The following is a 7,911-nucleotide window of genomic DNA, read 5'->3' on the forward strand; positions in this document are numbered from 1 at the left end:
TATGGGACATAGTTGGCAAGATGTTGCCAGCAGTCCCAGAGAAATGTCATACCAATTTAGCTCCAACCATTCTGGATGGGCAGGATACCACAATGTACAATATCCGCTCTGGGCTGGACACTACTGATTGCTTGGGTAGAGTAGTTGGCACTAGCATGGTGCTTTGGCACTATGCTTGGATGAAATTCACATGCTTCTTTGGAAATGTGCAAGCCACTTTAATGGACATGCTGTTTGATGGGTCTCACCTGTTTGATGAAAAGGCTGATTCCGTGTTGGAACGCTTTAAAGAAAATTAAGCCGCAGCACGTTCCGTTGCCCTTTCTATGCCTGAGAGATAGCATCCTGCCCAGTTTTGCTTCTTTCGAGGCTACTCCAGATAATTGTCGTACCACCTGCACCAAGGCCCACAACCGGGTAAAAGGTACCCCATTCCTTTTGGGGTTAGGCAGGGATCAAGCAAACAACACCCAGGCCATCAAGGGAAGCAAACTTCCCAGGGCCCACTCCCCAGCCCCACCCCCCAAAACACCCACCTCCAAGAAACTTTAGTTTGCTCTTAGCTGCACATAACCACTCTGTGGGAGCCAGGCTCAGATATGTCCTTCAGGGGAAGCAAAAAATAACATCTGACAGGTGGATACCCTAGATCGTTAAACGAGCCAATGCCCTGCCATTTCTTTTCGACCCACCACTCCTCCCATGCACATCCAAATATCTCTCAGTGAAGCACTTTTCCAATTTTCTCCAAGAAGTACAGGCTCTTTTGGCCAAAGAAGCCATAGAGGAGGTTCTAGTCCAGGAAACAGGGACTGCCTGTTACTCCTCTTAAGTACTCGTGCCGAAGAAAGTCAGAGACCTTTGTCTCTTTGTGGAAGGACAAATTCAGGATGTTCGCATTGGCCCAGGTTCTGTCTGAACCTGGATCCAGGAGACAGGATGACGACTTTGGAACTGCAAGACATTTACTTTCATGTACCTGTCCTGCAGAACCACAAAAGCTAATTGCGGTTCAAGAGGGTTAGGAGCATTTTCAATTTGCTGTGCTCTCCTTCTACTAACCAGTGCCCCCTCAGGTGTTCATGAAAGCGATGGTGGTGGTTGCAGCACAACTTCAAAGGACAAGGATGCCAGTTTTACCTGCCTTAACATCTGGCTGTTCTGTACTCCTTTCTGCAGCTACCTCTCCTGCCTTCAGTTCTAAAGAAGATCAGGAAAGACCAGGCCCAAGTCATCCTAGTGGGACTGAATTGGGCAAGGAAAGTATGGGACCCGAAACAACTCGGCATGAACATCTGTCCTCTAATCAGACTACAGCTTCAAGAGACCCTCGTGTTGGAGTAGTTGAACAGGGTCTTCACCCAAATCTGCACATCCATGCATGGCGTTTGAGCTGCAGCAGTTAATGGTATTCAATCTTCCTCCCGAAGTTGTGGATGTCGTCCTGGCTCCCATGAGTCCTTCTACTAAGGCTGCCTATGCTAGGACCACTTTGTAACCTGGTGTGGCAGCTGCAATAATGACTCATTGCATGCCAAGCTGTCAGATGTCCTATTGTTCATTTTATCCCTGGCCCAGCAAGGAGTTGCATTGGACATGTTTAAAAGTTATCTGCCGGCCTTTTCCGCATTATTACGTTTACCAGACCAACTGGCCCTGTACAAATCACCCACTGTATGAGATGTTTGAAAGGTTTGATTTACTTATTTCCTCCAAAACTGTTTCTGATGCCACAGTGGGATCTTAATTTGCTTCTCACTTTCCTCATGTGCAGGCCCTTTCAACAGCTATACACTACTCCTCCTGACCTTGAAGATTCTGTTTCTGGGCGCACTGACCTCGGCTTGCCGCATGAGTGAACTCCAAGCTCTGTCAGTGCAGCCACCATAAATCACCTTTTTTTCTAAGAAAGCTTTTTTGCCTACAATTGTTACAGATTTTCAATGTGGACAATCCGTCACTCTACCAATATTCTTTGGCCCACCTCACCCTTCAAAAGAGGAGGAGAAACTCCATTAGTTGGATCCTAAAAGAGCTTTGAGTTTTGGCACTGATAGCACCAAAGACCATAAGGTGGACAATCAGCTCTTTCTAGGGGTCTCAGGGGCAAAGAAAGGCAAACCAGTGCGGAAAAGGGCTTGGTCAAGGTGCATGGTCCTCTACATCAAGATCTGCTATGCACTAGCCCATAAGCAGCTCCCCGAGGCCTATTCCATTAGGGCCAAGGATGTTACCACTGTACTGGCACATGGAGTGCCTGCATTTGACACCTATCACGCTGCGACATGTGCGTCAATACACATTTTCACAAAATACTACTGCCTTGACAGCCAGGTCTGCCAGTAAGGGCATTTCCCATGTTCAGTCCTGCAGGACTTTAGGATCTGAGCCATTCCACAGGCCTACTAGCTTGAAAGGTACTGCTTTGGTATCTATTCTAAAAGGCGAGTAATGTGCAGTTTGAAGTATACATTAAAAGAAAAAGTTGCTTACCTTGGGTAACGCTCTTTCTGGGTGACTCTCTAACCGCAGATTCCTCTCTGATTGATTTCCTCCCTGATCTGTGGATGGGGTCCTCTTTAATCTAAAAAGGCCCTAATGTAGGAATCTGGTTGGGCTCTGAAGACGTGGACAGAGCCAATAAAGAAACTGATGACTGTGCACAGGGAAGAATCTTTATGCAGCACAGTTTATCACTTTCAGAGTGGGAGCAATGCTGTTCAAATCTTCCGGATCCAGACTGCTGCTAGGGGATATTCTAAAGGTGGGGAAACTGCAGTTAGATTAGCCACCAGAAAGAGCTCTACCAAAGGTAAGCAACTTGTTCTTCAAGCCACAAGAGGAAAATGGCTAGTTTTCAGTTTTCACCTCTAAACAGTACACTTTGGGTCAAATTTACTAACTTTTGGTGCAAGGCAGGGCAGTCCCCATTGTTGCTAGTTTGCACCAGACTTGATAACGTTCTTGAATTACTTTTGTAAACAGATGTGTATCCAACCTCATCTCACAACCCTAGATTCTAGGGTCCCCTGGATGTTCAGAAGCCTCACTAACACCACTGAGCACGACTCCTCTACATCACTGCCTCACACAGTGGTCCTTATCCTGTTCCTATGAGACAGATCATCAAGTACACTGCAACTCGTCTTTCGGCTAGCCACATGCCACACCCTAATTTGTGGGACCATTTCAAACTCCCTGCGAAGCAACCATTGGTATTGTAAGGTCAATCAACCCCAGCATTTTGCCAACAAATCTTTGAACTTCGTAACAAAACTTACAGATAGTTGGCCACACCCACCATAAGTTAAGGAAGCCTACTCCAGGCGAGTAGCATCGTCTGTAGAGGACCAGAGTGCATAGCTGCCAAGGATTCAGATTGCCATGTGTGACATTTTTATAATTTCAGTGAAATTATGAGTGACATTTCAACAACTATGAGTGACACTTTCTCGCGAGCAAAAATCATGCAACGAAGACGAGGGAAACTTTTAAATATCTGAAATTACAGCCATTTGAGCAACAAGAAACTCCAAGAACTGCTGCAGAGCTCCAGAAATGGAAGGGCACTAACCCTCGTGCTTCCTCCTGTATCCTGACTGTACTGTAAACGAATGCGTAACCATGATATTAAACAAGTCTTTCAGTAGAAGTACTTAATTAAAGTTCTGTGTACATATGCTGACGCATGCAGTTAAATTCAAAAATACTTAACTGGATGCACCAGATTGTCATTTGCATACAATAAATAATATTATTTTAAAGTCCATATGTACAGAATATCTAGGCCAAGCACAAACCCTGCCCAACTTGACAAACCTAAATAAGAGAAAACACTAAGACCAGCACACACAGGTCAGTCAGATCATTCAGTGTCAAGTATCAGAGGCTGACAGTAACCCGTTCCTCACACCAACCTGAGTGTCAGGGAATCTTCCAAGAAGACCGTTTCCACTAATTCCTAAAGCGGGCTTCAGATTTCGCTCGCCTCACTGCACTAATTGGTAGCGCGAGGCCCTGGCTGTGTGTCGTCGAGGTGCACGTGCGCACAGCCATCCGCCCTAAGTGAGAACATCCCTAATGGATCATCTGGTTTGCTGCCCACGAGTTACTGTCGCTTTTTTGCAATGTCAAACACTAAGCTGTCTGCGCCTTCCCACAACCCTCAGCTGGTTACGAGCCCGCACCAGCTGTCACAGTCTGCGGCGCCTCCAGTCACAACAAGGCCAGATTATTCACAAATATTTCCCTCCGCCCACCAGCCTTTTCCCTCGCTCATCGTCAGATCTAAATTGAGCCTGGCCTTCTGTTTCTTTTGGCTGGAAACCTAGGCTCCGGTATTGCAATTCCCAGCGCCTCCTCTCACTAGCAAGCTGGTACAGTACAGCAATTTAAATACAACGTCATGGCGCAGCAATTTAAATACAACGTCATAGCGCAGGAAGCACACCGAGCAAACAGTTCCGGTGTGAAAGGGAAATTACCAGGATGCCCTTCTCCTGCCCTTACCTTTGCATGACTGTTTAAAGCAGTAGTCCCTAAACTAGCCTTCCCCTGTCCCCTCCGGGGGTAAATCGGTGTTCTAGGGGCCGGTGTGCTGTTGCAAAGAGGACTAAAGTTTCCCCAGGCAAGTGTTTCTGAAAACCAATAGCATTTGGGCCCAGATAATTGGCAAAATATGTTTTTGAAAGGGAAAGCTGAACACCAATGCAGTGTTTGAAATGTTAAATCTGTTAATATGAGGAAAAGTAAGGTTAATAATGACATTTTTTTTTATCAGATGCCTTGGGCGAAATATATCTTCTTAGGTATTTTTTACTCCTTCACTTATAACCAAATTTTAACTCCATATATAGATTTATTATAAATAACCACGGAACATAGTTTTCTAAGATGTACACTTTAGGTATAACTCCTGCTTTTAAGGTAACTTGATAGGTTGAGTTTGCGTGCAAATGTAAGCGATTTTTATGTGAAATTCTACAAACTTCCATCAGTGGCACATGGTGTAATTGAGACTCGCTCGGGTAAGATAATCGCGGAAGCTCCAGAAAAATGTGAACGGTTTTTAGCAGCACTTAGGTTTTTTTAGCATTTTTTTTTAATCCCAAAGTGTGTCCTCGCATTAATTCTAGACATTAGGATGCAATGCACTTCATGCCCCAAAAAAACAACAAAATGACATTTTCGTTTTGCATATTTTTTCCCGAAATTTCATGTAATTACACAAAAAGAAACTGCGCAAATGTTGCACACCCTTATGCAGATACTGCTAAAAGATAGCTCTGTGGATGTAAGTAGTCGCAGTGGCAGAATATCGGCTGCCTTCAGTCATTCACCCAGTGGAGAGCGGATATCAAAGTGGATGAAAGGAGTACTGGAAACCCTGGATTATGAGCGTTCAAAGCTGACCTCCGCAGGTTGTAAGCAGGTTTGGGATGCGTTCCATAGGGCATAAGAACCTCTCTCGCAGTAGAGAACATACTAGTACTTTACAAACTTGCCATCTACCGTTGCCTTCGTAATAAAGTGTATTCAAAGGGAAATAATTCTGTACCTTACACTACCCAATTCGCTTACCTTACACGGCACTGTATGGCGTTTGCCAGTCTTATTACCCCAGTAACCTTGTCGCACAGGTACAATGGACAACTTGGCAAGAATGATAGCCCCACGAATAGCAGTAGCAACCACCTTGGAGCACTTAACACCCAGCCCAACATGGCCATTGATGTCTCAGATGGCAACAAAAACCTGAAAAATAAAGATGAAGTTACCAACTACATTTGCATGTCTAATAAGCGGCACAGCTCCAACCACTATTCAGATGCACTCAAAGTACAGCCCAATATTCACTGCAGAACGAAGTTAACATTTCAAATCGAAATGGCACCAGCATGCTAGAATGCGTTTCGAAAGATTTAGCTGTCACATCTTGGAGGCGGATAGCAAAGCTCAGCTGCGAACACAATATCCACTGGTTTATACCAGTAATAGCATCAAACCATTACTCAACAGAAGTTTTTATGCTTCCATGGAGTAAAATAAAGGAAGGTGACATTACTAATCTTGCAAGCAAAGTATCGGATATACCTTGAACATGGTACGCTGACAGGCTCTGGTCTACTTCTGGACCGGCATGATCTTCAGAACTTCATCCTTCAGAGAAAAGGCCAGGAAAAAGTCAATGATCTCAGACTCCTGCAAGGAAAGGCTTCAAGTCAGTTCAATGATGGTAGGAAACCTTCAAGCAATGCACCTAGCACACAAATGTGTGCCAGGATGTAATATTCTTGTCCCCAGACTCCCAACTTCAAACCAGACTTTATTGCCATTTGACTGAACTTGGCCAGATAATTCATTCGGTTTGATTATATTCTATATATTTATGTATGTAATGGCGGACCCAAACTTGTATGTATTTACGGCTGAGGAGTTTCTGGTCCAACTGCGTCCTGTGCATAAGCCCAACGTGTCTTCTATAGACTATGCCCATCACTGATGTTAAATGTCTACGAGGGCTAAACAAATGCAAAAACTAGCAGCAGGGCAAAAGCAAACTTGCTGCCGCTACACCCTGGTAGCTCAGAGTCTGTATGGTAACGCTGTGACATCACATCCGTACGAGGTGGTTGGAATGTTAGTACCCCTGCATGAACACCCTTCTGCGCAGAGGTGTGCATATCTAGCCATAAGCTCTAATAAAGGGTCACTCGACAAAATGCACTTTGATGTTCCACAGCGTTCATCCACACCCCATCCTTTTCCCCACAGTTCAAACATCTGCTCTTGGCCAATTAACTAGATGCAGCTTTCACCACACAATTCCTCTTTCACAGGTACCTTGATTGGAAGCGAAAAAAGATAAATCTCCTCCAGAGACTTGATCGTCATGTCCTTGAACAGCCGACCTAGTTTAGTCACCCACTTAGAAAAAACATAACACTTGTTTACTTGAAAAACGACACTACACAGAAAAGGTTAGATCAGTGTAACAGTATAAAAAAGAAATTTAACAGTTTATCTTAGGTCTACCACCAAAGAATATCCCCATCAGCTCCTGTGAACTTTTGCAGTTTCCAATACAAATCTGTGGTGGGAGCAATAATAATAATAACCTTGAATTTGTAGAGCGCACAGCTACCTCCGAAGAGGTTTCCCGGCGCTGGGGGCCCTCGGGAACATTAAGCGAACTATTGCCCAGAGTCACATGGTGCTGGGCTGACTTGCCGCCGGCGATCGAACCGTGAACCTCGTGGTCCGGAGTCGGGCACCCTGGCCGCTGCGCCACACATCTTCCACTAGCAAGATTCACAATAATAACCTCAGCCACGGGATCCCTGAACAACTTTACCTCTTTTTCATCTGCCTTCCAGGGGGCCCCACTGCCTCGTCCGCCACCCCGTCCTCTTCCATGGCCGCGCCCCCTGCCGGCAAAGCCGCCTCGGAAGCCTCCCTTGTTTTCACCGGCGTTGTTCGCCATTTGCTGCAAGGTAAGAAAATGCATTTGATTACAAAAACAAGACAGGGCATTTTTTTTCGGTTAAAATGAACGGGCAAGTCATGCAAGAATCAGTGACGAGCACACAATGGTACACACCATACCGAATACCTGAAGGGTAGTGGGGTGTACTACATGTTTGTTCTATGAGCGAATACTTTACACTGAACCAAAATAAACTCTGCACATGCCATGAAACATTAAAGGTAGTACAAACAAAAACCACACCATAAGCTCATTGCAGGCATTGCCTGTAATGATACTTTAAATGTGATTTCGCTCAACTGTCCAATTACTCTTCACTGCAACAGACCATGAGGGGGGGGGGGAGGGGGGAGACTGAGGAGAACAGCCAGATGAGTAAACGTTAGTGTAGGATTGGTATACCCCGCATTGCTTCGGCGGCCACT

The 7,911-nt window shown here is 45.2% G+C and overlaps 1 pseudogene; it reads right to left on the minus strand.

The window, feature by feature from the left end:
* The window catches only part of LOC147677885 (small ribosomal subunit protein uS5-like), a 31,093-nt pseudogene extending 23,610 nt beyond the window's left edge, over positions 1 to 7,483 (minus strand).
* Positions 7,484 to 7,911: the final 428 nt, after the last annotated feature.

The sequence above is a fragment of the Lissotriton vulgaris genome, chromosome 12 (assembly GCF_964263255.1).
Source record: "Lissotriton vulgaris chromosome 12, aLisVul1.2, whole genome shotgun sequence".
NCBI lineage: Eukaryota > Metazoa > Chordata > Amphibia > Caudata > Salamandridae > Lissotriton > Lissotriton vulgaris.